We start from the raw sequence: 25,563 nt of genomic DNA on the forward strand, positions 1-25,563 counted from the left end.
GTAACAAACCATGAGAGCTTTCAGGTTCCTTGAATTGAATTAATGAGAGTAGTAAGAAACTGCGTGTGCAGTGGAAATTCGCTAGTAACGTCAATTTCAGTGTTGGTTCTTAATGCACATTGGCTTAGCCGCCCGTGATGCTCTTTCATTCATGTTCAGTGTATTGTTAACGTGTTTAAATGTTTATTTTTTGTAATAAAACTATTTTGTTGACCAAATTTTATTGAATCCCACCCAGATAATATTAGAGAGTGCGCCTCCTCAAGGCCTTGTCATCGGCCCATAATATCAGGGCACGCATCAACAAAAATAATAAAAGTCTGAGGAAATCCCGACAGAGGGAGAAAACAAATAAATGGAACCGTTGTAAAGGCAAATCTCGCCTACACTTGCTACAACTGTATCTCAAACAACGATTACAGAGAATTGGCAGAATGTTTAAACAACATATTAAAAGGTAGGAAAACACACTACCGTTGGTTTAACACTTACACCCCACAGTCAAAGATCTTAGGCCAGCTGCATTAACTAATGTGTCATTTAAAATTTTCATGGGGATCCTGAAAAACAAAATAGAAAGGCATAGCTATTAGAACGCATGATTTGCAATCAGGTTTCGCTAAAAAAAAAGAGAAATTGATCATTTGTATATCTTTGATAATTGCATACAAGAAGAACACAAAAGAAAAGACCTGTTATTTGTTGCATCAATAGACTTTCATAAAGCATTTGACTCTGTTAACAGAAAAAAAGCCCATAGAGGTCATGAAATAATAGACTACATTCATAGGTATTAAGTGCAGTAGCAAAGATTTACACAATGACATAGTATGTCTATGCCTCAACAATGTAGAAAAAAATGATAGCACTGGACCATGGTAAAGAGGGGGAAGATATAGTAGTTGTGTTGCGAGGGAAAAAATTAAAATTTAGAACATTTCTTACTGCCAATAGATGTAATTTTGTGTGGCAGCTATCAGGAAAATAAAAAGGAGTTGATAGCTAATATACTTTTATTTACAGATCCTCTGAAATGGGGAACTGAAAATATAAAAGAATCGTGGCATTACAGAGACAAAACACTTAAATGCAAAGGAGGAATTAAACGAGCAACGGAGCCATTTCAAAGCAAAAGCCTCCATACCCTACTACTACTACCACTGTTCCTTTCTTATAATACAATATACTTGACTACTATTTATAATTAATTTTAATATTATAACTATGATTTAAATATAAATAAGAGTTTAAAATTTAACTTATCTAAGATCAAAACCTATGAAATGAAGATACACTACCAAAAGGTGTTCGTTCATCCTCACGTCTGTTTGTTTACCTTTTGACCAACGGCAACGACAGCTCTTCCGTTCTTACTTTCGCCTCATTTAATCACAAATGCGCAGAAAATACGTCGTATTTACGCATTTTAAACTTGTATAATTGCTTTTTACTTCCTGAGAATTAAAACAATTGTATATTATGCCGTGGAACAGAAATTAAAAAGGAATTTATAGGTAAGTTAACCTCTTGTAGGTAGGTAGGCTATACCTACCTATTACTATACTTAGGCTACTAAGGTAAACAACCGAGTGGACTGACCAACGCACTGACTACCGCGGTTTTGGCCACCCTCCGAAAAAGTACTTTAACACGTCCTGACACCGGACCAACAATTCATGACTGATGAAGAGCCCGTGCCAGCACAAGGCTGGCTTACTCTTTCAACAACAACAACGGAGATGGTTATCAGTCATGAGTTGTTGGTGGTGATAGGGTAAAAAACCGTAGGGTCCAGAGTGGACCATGTTCGATCAGCTTGGACAGTCCCCAAAAAAGTACATTATAACGCGTCCTGACATTGGAGATGGGCATCGGTCGCGACTTGTTGTTGGTGAGAAACTGAGCTAAAGACTCCTACTTTCCTTTCGAAGTAAGTATTTTCTCCAAAGTTAGAAATTAGGGTAAAAAACCGCATGGTACAGAGGTGGACCATGTACGATCAATGTGTACAACTCCAAGAAAAGTACATTATAACGCGTCCTGACACCGGAGTAGAGGTCTTTAGCTCCGTTTCTCACCAACAACAAGTACACATTGATCATACATGGTCCGCCCCTGTACCATGCGGTTTTTTACCCTAAGGCCAAATTTTAAGATTTAAACAGAGGGTAGTGAAAACGGTCTCAAATGTACTGCAAATCTCACCAAAACGCGTTCAACATTTTTACTTACAACTCGAGGTTTGTTCCGATACGTAATACAAACCATCGGTCCTTTAACAATAGGAAGTAGCTAGCGGCAGCTGGAACGGTCGTAAGCTTCGAACAAGGGGAGAACGGTAGTGGGAGGTAAACAAATCACTTTTGCTTTCGGCCGCGGATGTGAAGGACGTGTTCGTCATCGCTCTCTGCCCGCTTCATCGTCGTATGCTTTGTTTATATTGTGTTTTCTATTTTAATGGTTTGTTTGACTTGAAAATGAAAATGTAAGTACACTGTTTTCATTTTCATTACTTAATTATGAACCAACATGGAGCTATCGCCGTAGATGCGGCGATTTCCTCTCTTTTCATGAATTGAACCCTTGAATTATGTCTCTGTGCCGAGGGCGGGCGCGCTCACGCCGAGTCATGTATTTTGGGCGAAAGTGTGTAATTGAAAATGTAAGTACTCTTTTCATTATATTTTTGCCCTGTGCGTTCGTTGCCGAGAGCGTGATTGCGCTCGGCACGAGCCTTTTATTTTGTATGATAGAATGCAATGAAAGTGGATTGGCAATTGCAGTATTCTTTTCATTTTCATTTATTTGCATAAATTTTAATTTGGATCAATTTTCGCTCTTACCCGGGAATTGATCCTTACATTATTTTCTGTGAAAGTGAAATTGCAGGCCGTATGTTTTCAATTTTATTATTATTTAATGATAAGCAATATATTATTATTGATCAAAGTTTTCCGCTCTTACCGGGAATTGATCTTTTCCCCTTTAAGTTTTATGAAGTGAATCACAAGGGCAGTATTTCTGTTTCATTTTCATATTCCTTTTCACTACTGTGCGGGGGTAGGGGAAGCGAAGGTCTGCCAGGAAGTCTTCGGAAAGCTCTCCCGCGACTCCCTTGGTATCCGATTCTTCGTCTTCTTTCCTGCCCCCGCTCAGCTTCCTCGTTGTATTTTGTATTTGGGGTCTTCCTTGCGTTCGGGGTGGGGCATGTCTTCCCCCCGTGCGTGAGGGAACCCCTCTTACTAATGTATCTGTGCTACCGCAGGTGCTACATCCACGGGAGACGACCTTGGACAGGTATGGACCACCGCGGCGGCAGGGCGTGCTTAGCATCCACGGGCTGCTGCAGCGTCTAGCGAGGTCTGGGGCAGTCTCCACTACTACCTCCACGGCCGCTTATGCTGCTCCCCCCCGCCTGGTCTACACTCCCCATGCTGTGTTGGACGCTGACTGCCGCTACTAGGGCCGCCGCCGTACCGAGGGGGGGTTGTGCCCGCCCCGCCTGTTTCTTCGTGTTGCCTGCCCCAGCTTCCGCTGTTCCAGCAGCTCGCCCCTGGACTGGCCCGCCAGTACCCAGGTTCTCGCTGGCTGCCGATGATTCTACGAGGCGATCGCTGGGCCTGCCGTAACCTGCCGCTGATGTGGTTCCCGCTGCTGGCTTGGCTGTCCCTGCTGGGTCTACCGCTGTTCCTGCCGCTCCTGAGCTGGTTGCTGTTCCTGTCGCTACTGGTTGCTGAGCCTGTCCATGCTGGTCCTGCCCACGGTGTGTCTTCTTCCCAGTCCCAGGTCCTTCCGGACAGGTGCAGTCGGGCCGTGTTGCTTTCGGCAATAGCCCCGGCTCCGCCTGGATGGAGGACCTGACGAACTGTCCTGCGTGATGCTGATGAGAAGAGGAAGGTGTCATCTTCGTCTTCATCGTCTTGCTGCTGCCTCTTCCCCTTCGACTTCTAAGCCCATAAGCCGAAGAAGAAGAAGGCTGCCTTCCCCCCTAAGAAGTCCTCCTTCGGGAACTTCTAAGGGCCCGTCCCACCCTGGTGGGACGGGGGGTCCTTCTGCTGGTCTTTTCCTGCCTCCTTCGGGAGCGGGGCCCGCCCTCTCCCCTTCCGTAAGAAGAGATAGACGGGGACCAGGGGAAACCAGGAGTACCGGTTAGCACTGGTACTTCCTCGCCTGGTGCTAGCGGCGATGCGCTACGCCAGGTTTCCGGCTCTGTCTCTCTTTCGCGAGAGAACCCGAGTACGTTCTCCCTCGGGAGACCGTGCAGCCAAGTTTCGGCGCCAGAGTTCGCTCGGCGCCAAGACACGGCACGGAGCAGAAGGCTGGTGAGAGCCGCTCAGGTGACTCTCGCCAGGCCAGCGGCCGCTCTTGCAGCGACCAGCTGGTAACCCGGGTTTCCCCCCTACCCCTAAGAAGGCTCCTTCGGGAACTTCTAAGGGCTCGTTCCACTCCCGTGGGACGGGATGGTTCTTTTGCCGGTCCTCCTGCTCTTTCGGGAAACAGGGCCTGTCTCCCTTCGCAAGGAAGAAGACGGGGACCAGAGGCGTACCGACTACCACCGGTACTTCCTCGCCTGGTGTTTGCGGCGCTGCCGCTACGCCAGGTTCCGGCTTCGGTCTCTCGTTCACGAGAACTTCCGAGTATACGATCTCCTGCGGGAGAGCATATAGCCAAATTTGTTCCGATACGAATAACAAACATCGGTCCTTTAACAATAGGAAGTAGCTAGCGGCAGCTGGAAACGGTCGTAAGCTTCGAACAAGGGAGAACGGTAGTTAATGCTTGTCCGACAGTCGCGCGCCGCGCGACTGGGAGGTAAACAAATCACTTTGCTTTCGGCGCCGGGTGTGAAGGACGTGTTCGTCATCGTCTCTTGCCCGCTTCATCGTCGTATGCTTTGTTTATATGTGTTTTCTACTAATGGTTTGTTTGACTTGAAAATGAAACTGTAAGTACACTGTTTTCATTTTCATTACTTAATTATGAACCAACATGGAGCTATCGCCGTAGATGCGGCGATTTCCTCTCTGTTCATGAATTGAACCCTTGATTATGTCTCGGTGCCGAGGGCGGGCGCTCTCGCGCCCGAGTCATGTATTTTGGGCGAAAGTTGTGTAATTGAAAAATGTAAGTACTCTTTTCATTATATTTTTGCCCTGTGCGTCGTACCGAGAGTGTGATTGCGCTCAGCACGAGCCTTTTATTTTGTATATAGAATGCAATGAAGTGGATTCGCAATTGCAATATTCTTTTCATTTTCATTTATTTATTTGCATGAAATTTAATTTGGATCAATTTTCGTTCTTACCGGGAATTGATCCTTACGATTATTTTATGTGAAAGTGAAATTGCAAGTGCAGTATTCTGTTTCATTTTCATATATATTTTTATGATAGCATCATATATTTGGATCAAGTTTCCGTTCTTAACCGGGAATTGATCTTTTCCTTCCCCCTTTAAGTTCTATGAAGTGAATCGCAAGGGCAGTATTCTGTTTCATTTTCATATTACTTTTCACTGCTGTGCGGGGGTAGGGGAAGCGAAGGTCTGCCAGGAATTCGTCGGAAAGCTCTCCGCGACTCCCTTGGTATCCGATTCTTCGTCTTCCTTCCTGCCCCCCCGCTCAGCTTCTTCGTTGTATTTTGTATTTGGGGTCTTTCCTTGCGTTCGGGGTGGGGCATGTCTTCCCCCCAACCCCCGTGCGTGAGGGAACCCCTCTTACTAATCTATCTGTTACCGCAGTGCTACATCCGTGGGAGACGACCTTGACAGGTATGGACCACCGCGGCTGCAGGGCTGCCTAGCATCCACCGGGCTGCTGCAGCGTCTAGCGAGGTCTGGGGCGGTCTCCACTACTACCACGGCCGCTTATGCTGCTCCCCCCCCTCCTGGTCTACACTCCCCATGCTGTGTCGGTGACGCCGTCTGCCGCTACTAGGGCGCCGCCGTACCCGAGGGGGAGTTGCCGCCGCCGCCTGTTTTCTTCGTGTTCCTGCCCCAGACTTCCGCTGTCCAGCAGCTCGCCCCTGGACCGGCCGCCAGTACCCAGGTTCCGCTGGCTGCCGATGATTCTACGAGGCGATCGCTGGGCCTGCCGTACCTGCCGCTGATGTGATTCCCGCTGTTGGCTTGGCTGTCCCTTCTGGGTTTACCGCTGCCGCTGTTCCTGCCGCTCCTGAGCTGGTTGCTGTTCCTGTCGCTCCTAGTTCCTGAGCCTGTCCATGATGGTCCTGCCCACGGTGTGTCTTCCCCAGTCCAGGTCCTTCCGGACAGGTGCAGTCGGGCCGTGTTGCTTCGGCAATAGCCCCGGCTCCGGCCTGGATGGAGGACCTGACGACTGTCCTGCGTAAGCTGAAGAGGAGAGGAGAAGAGGAAGCTGTTCATCTTGTCTTCATTCATCTGCTGCTTGCCTCTTCCCCTTCGACTTCCAAGGCCCATAAGCCGAAGAAGAAGGCTGCCTTCCCCCCTAAGAAGTCTCCTTCGGGAACTTCTAAGGGCCCGTCCCACCCTGGTGGGACGGGGGGTCCTTCTGCTGGTCCTCCTGCTCCTTCGGGAGCGGGGCCCGTCTCCCCTTCCGTAAGGAAGAGATAGACGGGGACCAGAGGAGTATCGGTTAGCTCTGGTACTTCCTCGCCTGGTGCTAGCGGCGATGCCGCTACGTCAGGTTCCGGCTCGGTCTTCTCGTTCGCGAGAGATCCCGAGTGTACGTTCTCCCTCGGGAGACCGTGCAGCCAAGTTTTGGCGCCAGAGTTCGCTCGGCGCCAAGACGCGGCACGGAGCAGAAGGCGGGTGAGAGACGCTCAGGTGACTCTTGCCAGGCCAGCGGCCGCTCTTGCAGCGACCAGCTGGTAAACCCGGGTTTTCCCCCCTAAGAAGGCTCCTGGGTTTTGGGACCTTCTAAGGGCCCGTCTCGCTCCGGCGATTCGGGGAGCTCTTCTGCTGGTCCTCCTGCTCCCTCGGGAACAGGGCCGTCTTTTCTTCTATCCACCGGAGAAGAAGACGGGGTGGACCAGAGGCAGTACCAGCTTCGGCTGGCACTTCCTCGCCTGGTTCTAGCGGTTCTGCCGCTAAACCAGGATCGCCTCGGCTTCTCGTTAGCGAGAAGTACCGAGTGGACGGTCTCCCGCGGTGAGAGACCGTCCAGCCAAAAGTCCTTGACACCCGAGCTCGCTCGCCGTCAAGACCGAAGTGCGGAGCAGAAGACTGGCGATTGTCGTGTCAAGCACAAGACTCTCGCCAGGCCAGTGGACGCTCTCGCAGCGACCAGCTGGCTGCTCGGGTTGACGTGACGGCCCCGGACCAGCCACGGGTTGAGGCGAGGAAGGGGTCCCCGCGGCCGTCGGTACCAGCCACGGCTGGTACCAGCGGCTCGACGCGCCGAGAGGACGCTCGCCGGTCTCACCGCGACAGCGAGCCTAGCAGGTCACCTGACGGGTCACCTGACGCCGCTCCCATCGGGACCTGGGCGGAGACGGTAACCAGCAACAGCTCGCCTGACGCTAGAGATCAGCGGTCGACGTTCTCAGCCGAGCCTCTCGCCCCACCCGGAGGCGAGCGGCAAGGCTAGGCCTGCTGCTCGATCGCCACAGCGGATTGGACGATCAGCAGCAGCCCTCCAAGCACGCTGGTCCTGCCAGCGAGCTAGGGGGAGCGTCAGGTCTGCCTCTCCTGTACCTTCAACCTCCTCGGGCTACGCCGGGAGGAGCGAGGTACCTATGAGTGATCGCGAGAGGTGAGCCGCTCGCGATCCCGCTATGACGCCGTATGGACCAGGCACGGTTCTAGGACCGACCAGGACATACGCGCAAGTAGCTGGAGGCGACCGTCCAGGGGTCTGCCGCTGTTCCTCCTTCTGAAGGAGGAGTATCTCGGGATCTGTTCTTGTTGGAGGGACTGGACGGTCCTACTCCGCAAGACGCGGTTACTCCCGAATATCAGAGGAATTTGCAGAAGTCATTAAGCTGATTCGTCAGCATAATGACCTTGCGGAAGGATTGCCGCTCCCACCAGCAGAGCCCAACGTTCTCTGCTCGAGTCGTTTTGGGGTGGGGCCCGAGAGGGAACCCAAACCGACGGTGGGTCTGCCGCGATCGGAGCTTGCCGATTCTGTCTCGAAGAGTCTCTCGTCTCGACAAGAAGGCTCTCTCAGTTCTGGCCAGTCGATCAAGGTACTTCCACCTCCTCTACTGCGACAGCGGCGTTTGTTTCTACGTGTCTTCGGACACCGTATTTAAATACTCCTTCGGTCCTCCTGAGAGGTTTCGACCTCGACGAGGACTGGAATGCGTCGGAGGACGGTATCGGCTCTCTCCGTCAGGTGTCGATCAGCCCCACCCAGACGACGTTCACAGTGGCGGCAGACCCTTACCTACAGTGAGAGTTCGTAACCCTCCGCGGGAAAACGTTTTCTCCTGACGATACGTTTTCCCAGACTCTGAGAGGCCATCGCCGCAAGGCGATGGCTGCTCCTACTCTTCTCCAACTGCTAGTTCCACTGGGAAAAAAGCGAGCGAGTATCCAATTTCTCCCCCATTCCCTCTCTCCTTACGGCTACGAGGGAAAGGGGAGGGATCCTACAGAGATTTCTCTGTAGGATCCCACGTTGGGGACTGCGCTACCGGGGGACCTTCGGGTCCTACCCGACGTAAGACCCGGTCGTTGAGGAGGAATCCTGCCCCATTCTCGATTTCTACGGGAATCGAGAGGACCACCAGCCAGATATCGTTTGACGAATTCGGTGGGGGTTTCGCAGACTGCTTAGAATTCTACGGAATTTCTAGCGCATTCAGAGTGTTTCGATGTTTTTTACGATCTCCAAACACTTGGGCGAGACCACGGTCCAAAGTGAGCGAGACGAGAATCCCCGATAGTTACACGATAATCGGGAACCTCGCCTATGCTCGAATTCCTGGAATTTTCTAGCATTGGGAAGAAGACTGCTGCTGAAAGGAACTATCTCACAGTAGGCGACCAACCTGGAATAGAGAAGATCGGACGGGAATATCCAGTTTTGGCTTCAACTATCGTCTTAGTATTCTGTTCACCATTGAAGCTTTCCTTCGAGGAAGACTTCTCCTCACTCTCTTGATAGAGATCGAAGGTGGTCGATCTCCAATCCTTATTTTGTTTTTCTTGAAGGAAAGAATTTAGGATGGAGATCGTTGTTCAGAATCCTACAAATATACTACGTATATTAACCTCGCGACATGATTCTACTAAGCAGTTGAATGTCCGAGGGGTAGGCGCATATCCTAGTTAATCTACGGATTGCGACTTATAAGACAAGTATTCTAATTGAACTGCAACTCGGGGTTGCCTGCAACCTCCCAGGGGTTTTCAGTTTCAATTTTATATACTTACGGTTTTGTCACGACAACACCATTTCAACTTTATATTTACCGAAATTCGTTTTCGCCTAAATATAATTGCTCGAGCATATCTTTTATGCTCGGTAGTTCTAGCCGAACGCATTCCTTCGTGGAATAATAGATTACCTGGCAACTCAGGATGACGAGTCAGCGAGAGCTCAGGACTCAACTACTGCGTATTGAACTGCCCTGATAGCAGTCAGTATCAGCTGGCCTCCGAGATGCATGGTCATGTATGTCTCTCTCTCCCTGCTTTGATTGACTACCGAACCGTATCTCTGCCCAACAATCATGGACTTAGGTCTCTGATTAACGGGGATTCTCGCAATAATGAAGGACCATCTACTGCTGTGACGCTAGATTCCATCGCCTTCGACATTGCGAGAATTTTCAACAGATATCTCTTGGACTCTTTCATCTTTCTGTTTACCGCACGGTAACAGAAGTCTGTACAAGTCTTCCGCTGCATCGCACTGCGATAATGTGAATGATTTTTCAGACATCTGAGTTTGTCTTCAAAATATCTCGTATTCGTAGGTGTACAATTGTTCATTGTTCAACCCGAATTACAAGATGTGTCAGAAGACATCGCCTACTCTCCGACCTGACAGCTCTACTTCCAAATGTTCAGCCCATGAGAAGCAGTTCTTCAGGCGGCTTTTCCCCTGTGTTTTCATTACTGAAGAACGCCCCGCTTCATTGCAACTACGACTTCTCACCGGACAGCAATAAAACAGCGGTTAGCGTTTTCAGTCATTTGTAAGCACAGGTTATGAATCTTGAGAATCCTTCTCTCGATTCATCTGTGAAGACATAGGTTGCATTCAATATCTACCTTCGTCTTCAACGGTACATAGTATTGTTTCTCTTAGCTGAGATTCAACAACCATGAGATGTTTTACCTTCAGGGACCTTGGTCTCTAGAAGGCAATTGACTTTCGCCTGTTGGGCACATGCCTTAAGAGAATCATCACCTCGCTGTCCGGCATTAGTGACAAACAAAAATACTTATTATTCGTTTGGTCTCTCGGCATAACCCTTAAAAGGCGAAGGTCACGTGACTTACTCGATGCTTTGACAACTTGCCTCCTACCGAACGCAGTCAGTCGGCAGCTGTCGAGCGCCCGAGTCAGTTACGAACTATGCTGTTGACTTAGTTTCTGGTTGTTACAGAGCAATCATTACTTCGTTTTAATAGCTTGTCACAGTACCTATACCATCGACACCCACCATGGAGTTGTCGGTGTCCTATCCCACTACCGAGAACTTCGCTGCATGGGGAGAGGAGGATGCGAGAGACTTCGTGGCAAACGGACAGACCAGTATGGGTACTGGACATCACCGAAGTAGAGAAGAGGGATAGGTCATGCGACTATTTCCTTCTTTTCCTCTGAGGAACTGCATGACTTCTCCTGCGAAGTCAAGCATCCAGGGATGGGGATCCGTGCGCTCGATTTCGTACCGAACTTCGTAGCGAAGACTCAGAACCCTTCGGTCCCTGACGATTGGTTCGAGTCGTTCACAATCCCCTCCCTAATGGACTCACCGCCTTCGATGCGAAGGAGATGCTGCCTTGTCCGCAAGAACTTCTCCGTGGCGCAGGTACTGAAGGCAGGGGTCTGGTCCAACCAGACCACATGCATCTCCTTCTACCTTCGGGATATTGCCCACAGGTCCTTGGATCTTTTTCCTTGGGACCCGTGGTGGCTGCTCAACACGTTGTGTAGCGAACCCAGACCCTCGCAGGCTGAACAGCATCGAGTCCTGGTGTGACCGTAAGAATGGATGAGTGAATGAGAGTGTGACTGGCTCCTCTTCCCATCTTTTTCTTCCCCTCTACCTGTGGTTAGAGGGACACGGTCGTCACCCTGCTGGACTAAGGACAAGATGCAGGTGAGCTACTCAACAGAGCCCCATCCTATCCCTTTCACTAGGGATAGGAGCGTATATCCACCACTTCCTCCAACAAGGGGGGAGGAAGTGGATGCCAGCTTGAGACAACCCATACTTTATGTTTGCCTCTTGCAAACAGGAACAAGTTCTTGCTTGCTGGTACGAAGAGATACGCTTGCCTCTCTCTTAGTACTCGGCCCAGAGGTCTGACCATTGATCCTGCGGTGCACACCCCGATCAATCGGACAGAGGCTTGGATCCCTCCCTCGCTCTTACGACCAGGGAGGCATTCCAGGATATGGACGAACACCAGTCTGTTCATCAAAAGACTCAGATTCCTCCCACCAAGAAGTGAGTCTTCTATTGTTAAAGGACCGATGGTTTGTATTACGTATCGGAACAAATGACAATTTGTCGAAATTGCATTTTTTCCTAACTATACAAACCTGAGGTCCTTTACATATAGTCCCTCCTCATGCCACCCTCACTCTGCGTATTTTGCAATGTGGCCAAAAGCAAAAGTGATTTGTTTACCTCCCAGTCGCGCGTCGGACAAGCAGTTAACTACCGTTCTCCCCTTGTTCGAAGCTTGACGACCATTCAAGCTGCCGCTAGCTACTTCCTAATTGTTAAAGGACCTCAGGTTTGTAGTTAGGAAAAAGGAAAAATGCAATTTTCGACAAATTGTCATTTTGGCGCGCCAGAGTTCGCTCGGCGCCAAGTACGTGGCACGTAGCAGAAGCTGGTGAGAGCCACTCATGTGACTCTCACCAGACCAGCGGCCGCTCTCGCAGCGACCAGCTGGTAACCCTGGTAGACGTGACTGACCAGCCACGAGCTGGCTGGGAAAAGGTTCCCTCGTTGGTACCAGCCTCGGCTGGTACCAGCGGTATGATGCGCCGCGAGGACACGCACCGGTCTCACCGCGACAGTGGTCTCTGCAGGTCTCCTGACCGCCGCTCCCACAGGGACCGGGTGGATAGGGGGACCAGCAGCAGCTCCTCTGCACACAAGATCGGGGCCGCTGTTCTCGGTCCAGCCGTTTCCCTGGGAAACGGCTCGACTAGGCCTGCAAAGTGGCGATCGCCTGCAGCCCTCCAAGCCCGCTGGTTCTGCCAGCGAGCGAAAGAGGAGCGTCATGTCTTCCTCTCCCGTGCCTGCAACTTCCTCGGTTTGCACCAGGAAGAGCGAGGCATAGCGGGGTGATCGTGAGGGGCATACCCTGCACGATCCCGTCACGACGCCGTAAGTACCAGGTACGATCTTCGGACCGACCAGGACGTACGCGCAAGTGGCAGGAGGAATCCGAGAGGGGTCTATCGCAGTTTCCTCCTCCTTAAGGGGAGGTTCTCGGAATGCTCTTGTTCGAGGGCTTCTTGACGGTCCTACTCTGCAAGATGCTATGACTTCCGAGATCCAGAGGAACTTTTTGTCGAGGTTATGGCGCTGATTAGTCAGCGCAACGACCTCGGGGAAGGATTGCCGCTCCCCACCGCAGAGCCCACGTCTCTGCTCGAGTCCGTTTTGGGGCCCGAGAGGGAACCCAAACCGACTGTGGGTCTGCCGCGATCGGAGCTTGCCGATTCTGTCTTGAACCAGAGTCTCTCGTCTCCGGACAAGAAGGCTCTCTCAGTTCTGGCCGGTCGATCAAGCTACTTCCACCTCCTCTACTGCGACAGCGGCGTTTCTACGTGTCTTCGGACACCGTATTTAAATACTCCTTCGGTCCTCCTGAGAGGTTTCGACCTCGACGAGGACTGGAATGAGTCGGAGGACGGTATCAGCTCTCTCCTGTCAGGTGTCGATCAGCCCCACCCAGACGACGTTCACAGTGGCGGCAGACCCTTACCTACAGAGAGAGTTCGTTACCCTCCTCGGGAAAGGGAAAACGTTTTTCCTCCTGACGATACGTTTTCCCAGACTCTGAGAGGCTGCTCCTACTCTTCTCCAACTGCTAGTTCCACTGGGAAGGCGAGCGAGTATCCAATTCCTCCTTCATTCCCTCTTTCCTTATGGCTACGAAGGAAATGGGAGGGATCCTACAGAGATTTCTCTGTAGGATCCCACGTTGGGGACTGCGCTACCGGGGGACCTTCGGGTCCTACCTGACTTAAGTCCCGGTCGTTGAGGAGAGATCCTGCCCCATTCTCGATTTCTACGGGAAATCGAGAGGACCACCAGCCGATATCGTTTGACGAATTCGGTGGGGGTTTCGCAGAGTGCTTAGAATTCTACGGAATTTCTAGCGCATTCAGAGTGTTCGAGTTTTTTACGATCTCCAAACACTTAGGCGAGACCACGGTCCAAAGTGAGCGAGACGAGAATCCCCGATAATTGTTACACGATAATCAGGAACCTCGCCTATGCTCGAATTCCTGGAATTTCTAGCATTGGGAAGAAGACTGCTGCTGAAAGAAGACTATCTCACGTAGGCGACCAACCTGGAATAGAGAAGAACGGACGGGAACATCCAGTTTGGCTTGAACTATCGTCTTAGTTATTCTGTTCACTATTGAAGCTTTCCTTCGAGGAAGACTTCTCCTTCACTCTCTTTGATAGAGATCGAAGGTGGTCGATCTCCAATCCTTATTTTGTTTTCTTGAAGGAAAGAATTTGGGATGGAGATCGTTGTTCAGAATCCTACAAATATACTACGTATATTAACCTCGCGACATGATTCTGCTAAGCAGTTGAATTGTCCGAGGGGTAGGCGCATATCCTAGTTACTCTACGGATTGCGACTAGACGAGGAGTATTCTAATTGAACTACAACTCGGGTTGCCTGCAACCTCCCAGGAGTTTCCAGTTTCAATTTTAATATTAACTTATGGTTTTGTCACGACGACACCATTTCAGCTTTTGTATTTACCGAAATTTGTTTCGCCTAAATATAATTGCTCGAGCATATCTTTTATGCTCGGTGGTTCTAGCCGAATGCATTCCTTCGTGGAAATGATTACTTGGCAACTCAGGATGACGAGTCAGCGACAGCTACTGCATATTGAATTGCCCGAGGCATTTCAGTACCAGTTGCCGCCTCGAGATGCACGGTTGGTTATGTCTTTCTCCCCTGCTTTGATTGAATACCAACCGTATCTCTGCCCAACAATCACGGACTTAAGTCTCTGATTAACGGGGATTCTCGCATACATGAATGAACATCTACTGCTGTGACGCTCGAATTCATCACCTTCAGTATTGCGAGAATTTACAACGAGATACTCTCTGACTTTCATCTTTTCTGTTTACCGCACCGGTAACAGAATTCTGTAATAGTCTCTTGCTGCATCGCACTGCGATAATGCGAAGGATTTTTGCGGAATCTGAGTTTGTCCTCAAAATATCTCGTAATCGTAGGTGTGCAATTATTCATTGTTCACCCCGGATTAGCAGATGTATTGAAAGACATCGCCTACTCCCACACCTGCCAGCTCTACTTCCAAACGTTCAAGCCCATGAGAAGCAGTTCTTCAGGTGGCTCTCCCCTGTGTTTCATTACTGAAGAACGCCCCGCTTTCATTGCAACTACGACTTCTCACCGGACAGCAATGAAATGGCGGTTAGCGTTTTCAGTCATTTGTAAGCACAGGTTATGAATCTTGAGAATCCTTCTCTCGATTCGTCTGTGAAGACGTAGGTTGCATTCAATGTCTACCTTCGTCTTCAACGGCACATAGTGTTGTTTCTCCTTAGCTGAGATTCAACAACTATGAGAATGTCTTGCCTTCAGGGACCTCGGTCTCTAGAAGGCAATTGACTTTCGCCTGTTGGGCACATGCCTTAAGAGAATAATCACCTCACCGTCCGGCATAGGTGACAAACAAATACACTATTTGCTTGGTCTCTCGGCATAACCCTTTTAAGGGCGAAAGTCACGTGACTTACTCGGATGCCTCTTACCAAACGCAGTCAGTCGGCAGCTGTCAGAGCGCCCGAGTCAGTTACGAACTACGCTGTTGACTTAGTTCGGTTGTTACAGAGCAATCATTACTTCGTCTTATAGCTTGTCACAGTACCCATACCATCGACACCCACCATGGAGTGTCGGTGTCCTATCCACTACCGAGACTTCGCTGCATGGGGATAGGAGGATGCGAGACTCTTCGTTGCAGACGGACAGACCAGTATGGGTACTGGACATCACCGAAGTCGAGAAGAGGGATAAGTCATGCGACTATTCCCTTCTTTTTCCCCTCTGAGGAACTGCATGACTTCTCCTGCGAAGTCAAGCATCCAGGGGATGGGGATCCGTGACGCTCGATTTCGTACCGAACTTCGTAGCGAAGACTCAGAACCCTTCGGTCCCTGACGATTGGTTCGAGTCGTTCACAATCCCCTCCCTAATGGACTTCACCGCCTTCGATGCGAAGGAGATGCTGCTTTGTCCGCAAGAACTTCTCCGTGGCGCAGGTAACTGAAGGCAGGGGTCTGGTCCAACCAGACCACATGCATCTCCTTCTACCTTCGGGATATTGCCCACATGTCCTTGGATCTTTTTCCTTGGGACCCGTGGTGGCTGCTCAACACGTTTGTGTAGCGAAACCCAGAACCCTCGCAGGCTGAACAGCATGAGTCCTGGTGTGACCGTAAGAAATATGAGGTGAATGAGAGTGTGACTGGCTCCTCTTCCCATCTTTTTCTTCCCCTCTACCTGTGGGTAGAGGGACACGGTCGTCACCCTGCTGGATAAGGACAAGATGCAGTGAGCTACTCAACAGAGCCCCATCCTAGTCCCTTTCACTAAGGGATAGGGGTAGTAGCGTATATCCACCACTTCCTCTTAACAAGGGGGAGGAAGTGGATGCCAGCTGAGACAAACCCATAATTTTATGATTGTCTCTTGCAAACAGGAACAAGTTCTTGCTTGCTGGTACGAAGAGATACGCTTGCCTCTCTCTTAGTACTTGGCCCAGAGGCCTGACCATTGATCCTGCGGTGCACACCCCGATCAATCGGACAGGGGCTTGGATCCCTCCCTCTCTTACGACCAGGGAGGCATTCCAGGGATGGACGAACACCAGTCTGTTCATCAAAGCACTCGGATTCCCCTCCCACCAAGAAGTGAGTCTTCCTATTGTTAAAGGACCGATGGTTTGTATTACGTATCGGAACAAATGACATTTGTCGAAAATTGCGTTTTTCCTAACTATACAAACCTGAGGTCCTTTACATATAGTCCCTCCTCATGCCACCCCTCACTCTGCGTATTTTGCATGGGCCAAAAGCAAAAGTGATTTGTTTACCTCCCAGTCGCGCGGCGCGCGACTGTCGGACAAGCAGTTAACTACCGTTCTCCCCTTGTTCGAAGCTTACGACCGTTCCAGCTGCCGCTAGCTACTTCCTATTGTAAAGGACCTCAGGTTTGTATAGTTAGGAAAAATGCAATTTTCGACAAATTGTCATATTTAGAAGATTGACGCCATCTCGATGTTTACGGAGTCTCTTGTGTCAATAAACTAACCATTTCCTGTGATAAATACGCACACCACTTGTGCCCACAGACGCTGGGCTTTTTATCACAACAATCTGAAACTTTTCCTCACCGAGTAAACAACTGTTTTGTAGAAGACGACGACGAAGGGTGTCACTTCGATAATTTTTTAAATAAATAGTAAAAACATCAATATTTTACATTTTGTTCATGAAACTTACCTGTCAGATAAATATATAGCTGTATTTTCTGAAGTTCCGACAGAATTTTAAAACTTCCGACACACGCAGTGGTCGGCCAGGTGGTTAGTACCCATTCCCGCCGCTGGGAGGCGGGTTACAGGAACCATTCCCATTTTCTATTCATAATTTTTCTGTCGCGGGTGCTGAAAACACCTGTTTTCAGTACCTCCGTCTTAGGATTTTGGAAACTTCATTGCCGCTAAGTATCCTAATTGTCTTTTGATTTATTTTACTTGGATTTGTGGGATTTGTGGCTAGGCATACGCTATCTTAATTTGATTCATTTTTGCATAAAATATCTGAATCTAGTTAGGCTAGTTTCAGACGGGGTTGTCTGCAAAGATAGGGTGTGGCTACCGAAAGCTTCGGTGGATCCGCACTTGGTATGTACGAGGGGTATGGGTCTTGCTCTTTGTTGAGATTTGTCATGTAAGGAGTGTGAGACATGTCTAATTCCGTAAGGAAGACGTATGATTCGTATGTACGAAATTAATCAGTAACAAAAGTCAGGGTAGTAAACCTGCTAACCTTCCTGTAGACTTTATTTTGCCTAACCCCTGTAGTATGGCCTACGGGCTATGAATATGTCTACGAGAGGTGCTCGCTCTCCTTCATTGCTGTGAAGTGCTACTTCTGTATTTGTTACTCCTAACCCTGCAGTGTTGCCTTCGGGCCCTAAGCAGTGTCTGTAGAGGAATTGCCCTTTTCTCGATACTCTTTCGATTCGTAACTTAGAATCGAAAGTGCTTGCTTTAGAGAGTAAAAAGTGAAGTTCTGAAGTGCAGTGTACCCCTTGTGTAGTGGAGGGTGAGTCAGATCGGCCTCGTTTCGCCTCTAGGCCGGGTGGGACCTCTGCTTGACTCCCACAGACCCGGGGAGGGAGCATTGTCGAAAGCCTAAGGAGGGTTACAAGGAACCCCCACCGATCTGGCGTGCCTTCGGCGTTTCTGATGAAAATCCCCAGACTGCCAGTGCTGTGCGCGTGCACGAATCCTGAAAGATTGCTTCTCGTCCTCCGAAGCGTCCTCCCCCGTGCAGGGGTTGGAGCTTTCGGAAGGACTTCGCGCCCTCTAAATAGAAGCTTTATAGAAGAGGACGCTTCACGTCCTCTCTCTCTCTCTCTCTCGTTATGCGTTTCAGTGAGAAGTAAGAAGGCGAACGTCGCCTGAACTCGTGTCCGTCTTCCACCGAGAAATACGTAAAAGAAGTCATAGTAGCAGGAAGCTTTTGAGAGCGGAGACACTCGGATGGACTCCAGGCGCGCGCGGGTGCACAGCAAGCGCGCGCCAGTGGACGCCAAGCGCGCGCCAGTGGACGCCGAGCGCGCGCCAGTGGACGCCGAACGCGCTCCAGTGGACGCCGAGCGCGCGCAGTGGACGCCGAGCGTGCACCAGCGCACGCCAGGTGTGTCGCCTGGCTGAACGTTTCTGTTGAACTCTTCAAGCTCTTGTTTCAGATTTGGGCCTAAAGAATTTTTACCTCTACCTTCGGGGATACCTTCTACCTCACTGCAAAGAATGTGAAGTAGGCAGTGCTTCGGAGGGAAGCTTAAAGTGAACAGACAACTTCTTCTTCGAAACCCAGCAAGACATCGGGTTTTCGTGAATTCAAGAGGTCTCTGTCAATTAATATTGCTTTTCGCATAGGTGGATGGAGTTAAGGAAAGCTCAAGGGAAGATCTTGTTTGCTCTACCGCAACCTTTGCTATTCTGCCAATAAATTTTAGTTGCCACTACCGCAGTCAAGACTTTGCGATAAGGCAGTTACAGGTTATGTAAGGCTCGATGTCCTGCACGTCAGGACTCTCGGCAACGTTCAGTAGGATTCTTGCAAAGGCACTCATCAAAAGGGCACTCTTCAGGAAAGCGCAAGACAGGACTTCCTTTGCCATACTGCCAATAAATTTTAAGCTTTAGCCGGCATTAGTTGTGATACGGGGAGAGGAAGCTGGTTGGAGAGTTTCTTCCTCTTCCCAGGATAATTTTGCAAGCTTTTTAGTCCCATCAGAAAGGGTTTTTCAGATGATAGATTTTGTTAGTTTCTAGTCGGGACTACGCTGCCGAATTGAACATCGTCGTTCTACCTGCCGTAAGCCCAGTCTCTTAACAGGATTCTTGCCCCTTCCTTGTTTGAGACGGGAATCGGAAAAATTAAATGCTCGACTTCCTGGATTACGTTTTGTCAATTCAGTGACTTTCCCCCATTGACAATATACTTTCGTTTTGTCAAGTAAGTGGGTATCCCCTCATTGACAAAATATCTCTTTGTCCCGTAAATGGGTTAGTTCTCATTGACAAAACATCTCATTAACTTGATATTGCGTAAGCGAATAAGCTCTTATTGACAAGATTCGGAGAGCTCTCATTCGTCATTCGCAGACTCGTACAAGAAATAGACTTGTAGACTACGTCAATGAACGCTTATGTCCAATAACATAAGAAGCTTGAGCTGACTGCTTCGATTCTCTTAAGTTTTGTTCATGAAACTTGCCTGTCAGATATGTATGTAGCTGTATTTCCGAATTCAGCTATATATATGTGCCAGGTAAGTATGAACAAACTTTATTGTGTATATAATTTCATATTTTGCCTTCTTGCGTTATTTTACTTCTGGTTGGTTTCAAGTCATATACGCTTTGCTGTAGTTACCTCTTCGGATGGCAACTGAGAGGTCTATTGTCTATTTTAGGACATTTAACTACGTTACTCCCTGCAGCCTTCCAGGAGTTTCCGATTATCTTTTTACCGTTGTATGGTAGTGTTCTGACGACACAAACGCATCTATATATTTAGCGTTTTCTGTTTCGCTTAAATATACCAGCTTGAGAGTCTTTCTGCTCAAAAAATAACGGACCTATTTCTTCGTAGAATAGGTGGTAGCTGGCAACCCAGACATAAAGTTAAGAGACGACGTTCGTAAGCTGCTGGCTGCTGCTGTCACGTTGTGTCTTGTCCTCCAGTCCAACCGAGCCAGTAAACAGATCGTGCGCTGTCATGCGCTGTAGGTTACGTCTCTCTCTCCTGCGGGATTGACTGACTAACTGTATCTCTGTCCTACAATCACGGACCTTTTAGCCTAAGATTGAGGGGATTTCTTACGTGAATGAATAAACGTTGCATTCGTTTTGCTTTTACTACTATGTTTCAACAGAGTTATCTCTTAATCCTTTCGGTGCTCGTTACCGCACGGTATGGAACTACGAGTCTACCGCAACATTGCACTTTTATTTGCTCTCCTGCTTAGGCAAAGCGCAGCCTTATTAGGGAAGTAAGCATACTCGGGGAGGGAATGGAGGTGAGCTTGCTGGGGACCATTTCCTTCCTGAAGAAGTTTGTTTCCCCGAATAGACTGCATTCAGACCACAGTTTTTTCCTACCGGAAAGCTGAAACTTTGTTCCGATACGTAATACAAACCCTCGGTCCTTTAACAATAGGAAGGTAACTACGGCAGCTGGGACGGTCGTAAGCTTTCGAACAAGGGAGAACGGTAGTGAACTGCTTGTCCGATCGTGCGTGCGCCCGCGCGCCCGAGAGGTGAAGAATCAACTTTGCTTTCGGCCGCAGGTGTGAAGGACGTGTTCGTCATCGCTCTCTGCCTGCTTCATCGTCGTATGCTTTTGTTTATATTGTGTTTTCTACTAATGGTTTGTTGACTTGAAAATGAAACTGTAAGTACACTGTTTTCATTTTCATTACTTAATTATGAATCAACATGGAGCTATCGCCGTAGATGCGGCGATTTCCGCTCTTTTTTTTGTTCATGAAATTGACTTGAATTATGTCTCGGTGCCGAGGGCGGGCGCACTCGCGCCGAGTCATGTATTTTGGGCGAAAGTGTGTAATTGAAAGATGTAAGTACTCTTTTTCATTATATTTTTTGCCCTGTGTGTTCGTTTGCCGAGAGCGTGATTGCGCTCGGCACGAGCCTCTTATTTGCATGAATAGAATGCAATGAAAGTGGATTCGCAATGCAGTATTCTTTTCATTTTCATTTATTAGTTGCATTCAAATTTTAATTTTGGATCAATTTCCGCTCTTACCCGGGAATTAATCCTTACGATTTATTGCTGTGAAAGTGAAAATCGCAAGTGCAGTACTATTCTGTTTCATTTTCATATATATTTTATGATGAGCATCATATTATTATGGATCAAGTTTCGCTCCTTACCCAGGGAATTGATCTTTCCCCTTTAAGTTCTATGAAGTGAATCGCAAGTGCAGTATTCTGTTTCATTTTCATATTACTTTTCACTGCTGTGCGGGGGTAGGGGAAGCGAAGGTCTGCGGGAAGTCGTCGGAAAGCTCTCCGCGACTCCCTTGGTATCGATTCTTCGTCTTCTTTCCTGCCCCCCGCTCAGCTTCTTCGTTGTATTTTGTATTTGGGGTCTTCCTTGCGTTCGGGGTGGGGCATGTCTCCCCCCCGTGCGTGAGGGAACCCCTCTTACTAATCTGTCTGTGCTACCGCAGGTGCTACATCCGTGGGAGACGACCTGGACAGGTATGGGCCACTGCGGCTGCAGGGCGTGCCTAGCATCCACGATCTGCTGCAGCGTCTAGCGAGGTCTGGGGCGGTGACCTTGGAGCGGTCTCCACTACAAACCTTCACGGCCGCTTATGCTGCTTCCCCCCGCTGGTCTACACTCCCATGCTGTGTCCGGTACGCCGTCTGCCGCTACTAGGGCCGTCGCCGCCGTACCGAGGAGGGGTATGCCGCCGCCGCCTGTGTTGTCTTCTTGTTGCCTGCCCCAGACTTCCACTGTTCCAGCAGCTCGCCCCTGGACCGGCCGCCAGTACCCAGGTTCCCGCTGGCTGCCGATGATTCTACGAGGCGATGGCTGGGCTTGCCGTACCTGCCGCGATGTGGTTCCCGCTACTGGCTTGGCTGTCCCTTCTGTGTTTACCGCTGCCGCTGTTCCTGCCGCTCCTGAGCTGGTTGCTGTTCCTGTTGCTCCTGGTTCCTGCGCCTGTCCATGCTGGTCCTGCCCATGGTGTGTCTTCCCCAGTCCCAGGTCCTTCCGGACAGGTGCAGTCGGGCCGTGTTGCTTCGGCAATAGGCCCGACTCCGGCCTGGATGGAGGACCTGACGACTGTCCTGCGTGAGCTGACGAAGAAGAGGAATGGTGTCATCTTCGTCTTCGTCTGCTGTCTGCCTTCTCTTCCCCTTCGACTTCTAAGGCCCATAACCGAAGAAGAAGAAGGCTGCCTCCCCCCCCTAAGAGTCTCCTTCGGGAACTTCTAAGGGGCCCGTCCCACCGAGGTGGGACGGGGGGGTCCTTCTGCTGGTCCTCCTGCTCCTTCAGGAGCGGGGCCCGTCTCCCCTTCTTGTAAGGAAGAGATAGACGGGACCAGAGGAGGTATCGGTTAGCACTGGTACTTCCTCGCCTGGTGCTAGCGCGATGCCGCTACGCCAGGTTCCGGCTCAGTCTCTCGTTCGCGGGAGATCCGAGTGTACGCTCTCCCTCGGGAGACCGTGCAGCCAAAGTTTCGGCGTCAAGACCGCGGCACGGAGCAGAAGGCTGGCGAGAACCGCTCAGGTGACTCTCGCCAGGCCAGCGGCCGCTCTCTCGCAGCGACCAGCTGGTAACCCGGGTTTTCCCCCTAAGAAGACTCCTTCGGGAACTTCGAAGGGCTCGTCTCACTCCGGTGTGACGGGGGGTTCTTCTGCTGGTCCTCCTGTTCCTCCGGGAACGGGGCCCTCTCCTCTTCTGAGAAGAAGAAGAAGACGGGGACCAAGGATGTGCTGGCTACCGCTGGTACACCCTCGCCTGGTCTTGGTAGCTCTGCTGCTAAGCCTGGTACCGGCTCGGTTTCTCGTCCGCGAGAAGTTCCGAGTGTACGGTCTCCTTCGGGTGACCGTGCAGCCAAAGTTAAGACGCCTGAGTTCGCTCAGCGTCATGACCGAGGCACGGGAGCAGAAGACTGTCGAGAGCCGCCTCAGGTGACTCTCGCCAGGCCAGCGGCCGCTCTCGTAGCGACCAGCCGGTACCTCGGGTGGACATGACGGTCTCTGACCGACCACGGGTTGAGGCTGGGAAGAGGTCCCCCAGGTCCCTCGGCGACGTACCAGCCTCGGCTTGTACCAGCGGTTTGACGTGCCGCGGGAGGACGCTCAAAAACCGTTCCTCCCCGCGAAAGTGAGCTCTGCAGGTCACCTGACCGCCGCTCCAGAGGGACCGGGACCGGATACGGTAACCATCAGCAGCTCGTCTGACGCACGGGGACCGGGTCGACGTGCTCATCGAGCCACTCGCCACAGGTGAGCGGCACGGCCAGGCCTGCAGATCGATCCCCCACCGCGGGTTGGTGATCGGCTGCAAGCCTCCCCACGTACGCTGGTCCTGCCAGCGAGCTGGGGGGGGGGAGCGTCAGGTCTGTCTCTCCACTACCTTCAACTTCCTCGGGCTACACCGGGAAGAGCGAGGTAGCTAGGAGTGATCGTGAGAGGTGCGCCGCTCACGATCCCGTCACGATGCCGAACGTGCCACGTATGGTCTTAGGACCAACCAGGACGTACGCGCAAGTGATTGGAGGCGACCGTGGGGGGGGCATGGGGGGGGGGAGGGGGGGTAGCGTCAGTTCTGTCTCTCAGATACCTTCTACTTCCTCGGCATACGCCAGGAAGGAGCGAGGTATATAGGAGTGATCGTGAGAGATGCGCCGCTCACGATCCCGTCACGACGCCGCCGGACAAGAAGGCTCTCTCAGTTTCTGGGCCGGTCGATTCAAGCTACTTCACCTCTCTACTGCGACAGCGGCGTTTCTACGTGTCTTCGGACACCGTATTTAAATACTCCTTCGGTCCTCCTGAGAGGTTTCGACCTCGACGAGGACTGGAATGAGTCGGAGGACGGTATCGGCTCTCTCCTGTCAGGTGTCGATCAGCCCCACCCAGACGACGTTCACAGTGGCGGCAGACCCTTACCTACAGTGAGAGTTCGTAACCCTCCTCCGGGAAAACGTTTTTCTCCTGACGATATGTTTTCCCAGACTCTAAGAGGCCATCGCCGCAAGGCGATGGCTGCTCCTACTCTTCTCCAACTGCTAGTTCCACTGGGAAGGCGAGCGAGTATCCAATTCCTCCCCCATTCCCTCTCTCCTTACGGCGACCAGCCGGGTTTCTACGTGTCTTCTGACACGTATTTAAATACTCCTTCGGTCCTCCTGAGAGGTTTCGGACTCGGACGAGGACTGGAATGCGTCGGAGGGACGGTATATCGGTCTCTCCTGTCAGTGTCGATCAGCCCACCCAGCCGACGTTCACAGGGCGGCAGACCATTACATCAGTGGAGAGTTCGTAACCCCCTCGGGGAAAACGTTTTCTCTGACGATAAGTTTTTCCCCGATCTAAGAGGCGGCGATGGCTGACTCTCCTCTTCTCCAACTGCTAGTTCCTACTGGGAAGGCGAGCGAGATCCAATTCCTTCCCCCAGTTCCCACTCTCTTCCTTACGGCTACGAGGGAAAGGGGAGGGATCCTACAGAGATTTCTCTGTAGGATCCCACGTTGGGGACTGCGCTACCGGGGGGACCGGGGGACCTTCGGGTCCTACCTGACGTAAGCCCCGGTCGTTGAGGAGGATCCTGCCCCCATTCTCGATTTCTACGGGAATCGAGAGGACCACCAGCCGATATCGTTTGACGAATTCGGTGGGGGTTTCGCAGACTGCATAGAATTCTACGGAATTTCTAGCGCATTCAAAGTGTTCGAGTTTCTTACGATCTCCAAACACTTAGGCGAGACCACGGTCCAAAGTGAGCGAGACGAGAATCCCCGATATGTTACACGATAATCGGGAACCTCGCCTATGCTCGAATTCCTGGAATTTCTAGCATTAGGAAGAAGACTGCTGCTGAAAGAAGACTATCTCACAGTAGGCGACCAACCTGGAATAGAGAAGAACGGACGGGAATATCCAGTTTGGCTTGAACTATCGTCCTTAGTATTCTGTTCACCATTGAAGCTTTCCTTCGGAGGAAGATTCTTCATCTCTTTGATAGAGACCGAAGGTGGTCGATCTCCAATCCTTATTTTGTTTTCTTGAAGGAAAGAATTTAGGATGGAGATCGTTGTTCAGAATCCTACAAATATACTACGTATATTAACCTCGCGACATGATTCTGCTAAGCAGTTAATGGTCCCGAGGGGTAGGCGCATATCCTGGTTATTCTACGGATTGCGACTTAGACGAAAAGTATTCTAATTGAACTGCAACTCGGGGTTGCCTGACAACCTCCCAGGAGTTTCCAGTTTCAATTTTATATACTTATGGTGTTGTCACAACAACACCATTTAAGCTTTTATATTTACCGAAATTCGTTTCGCATAAATATAATTGCTCGAGCATATCTTTTTATGCTCGGTGGTTCTAGCCGAACGCATTCCTTCGTGGAAAGGATTACTTGGCAACTCAGGATGACAGATCAGTCACAGCTACTGCGTATTGAATTGCCCGAGGCATTTCAGTACCAGCTGCCGCTTCTGAGATGGACAGTTGGTTATCTTCTCACCTGCTTTGATTGAATACCAACCGTATCTCTGCCCAACAATCACGGACTTAAGTCTCTGATTACGGGGATTCTCGCATACATGAATGACCATCTACTGCTGTGACGCTAGTATTCATCGTCTTCGG

General features: G+C 50.4%; 1 protein-coding gene across 1 annotated transcript in view; it reads left to right on the top strand.

Annotated features, from left to right (window-relative positions):
• The first annotated feature begins 1,331 nt into the window (after window positions 1–1,331).
• LOC135200177 (zinc finger protein 271-like) overlaps window positions 1,332–25,563 on the top strand; it is a 72,382-nt gene continuing 48,150 nt past the window's right edge. Inside the window, exon 1 of the mRNA XM_064228540.1 lies at window positions 1,332–1,514. The gene's annotated coding sequence lies outside the window, so the exon portion shown is untranslated. The remainder of the gene's footprint in view (window positions 1,515–25,563) is intronic.

This window comes from Macrobrachium nipponense, chromosome 26, assembly GCF_015104395.2.
Source record: "Macrobrachium nipponense isolate FS-2020 chromosome 26, ASM1510439v2, whole genome shotgun sequence".
Classification (NCBI taxonomy): domain Eukaryota; kingdom Metazoa; phylum Arthropoda; class Malacostraca; order Decapoda; family Palaemonidae; genus Macrobrachium; species Macrobrachium nipponense.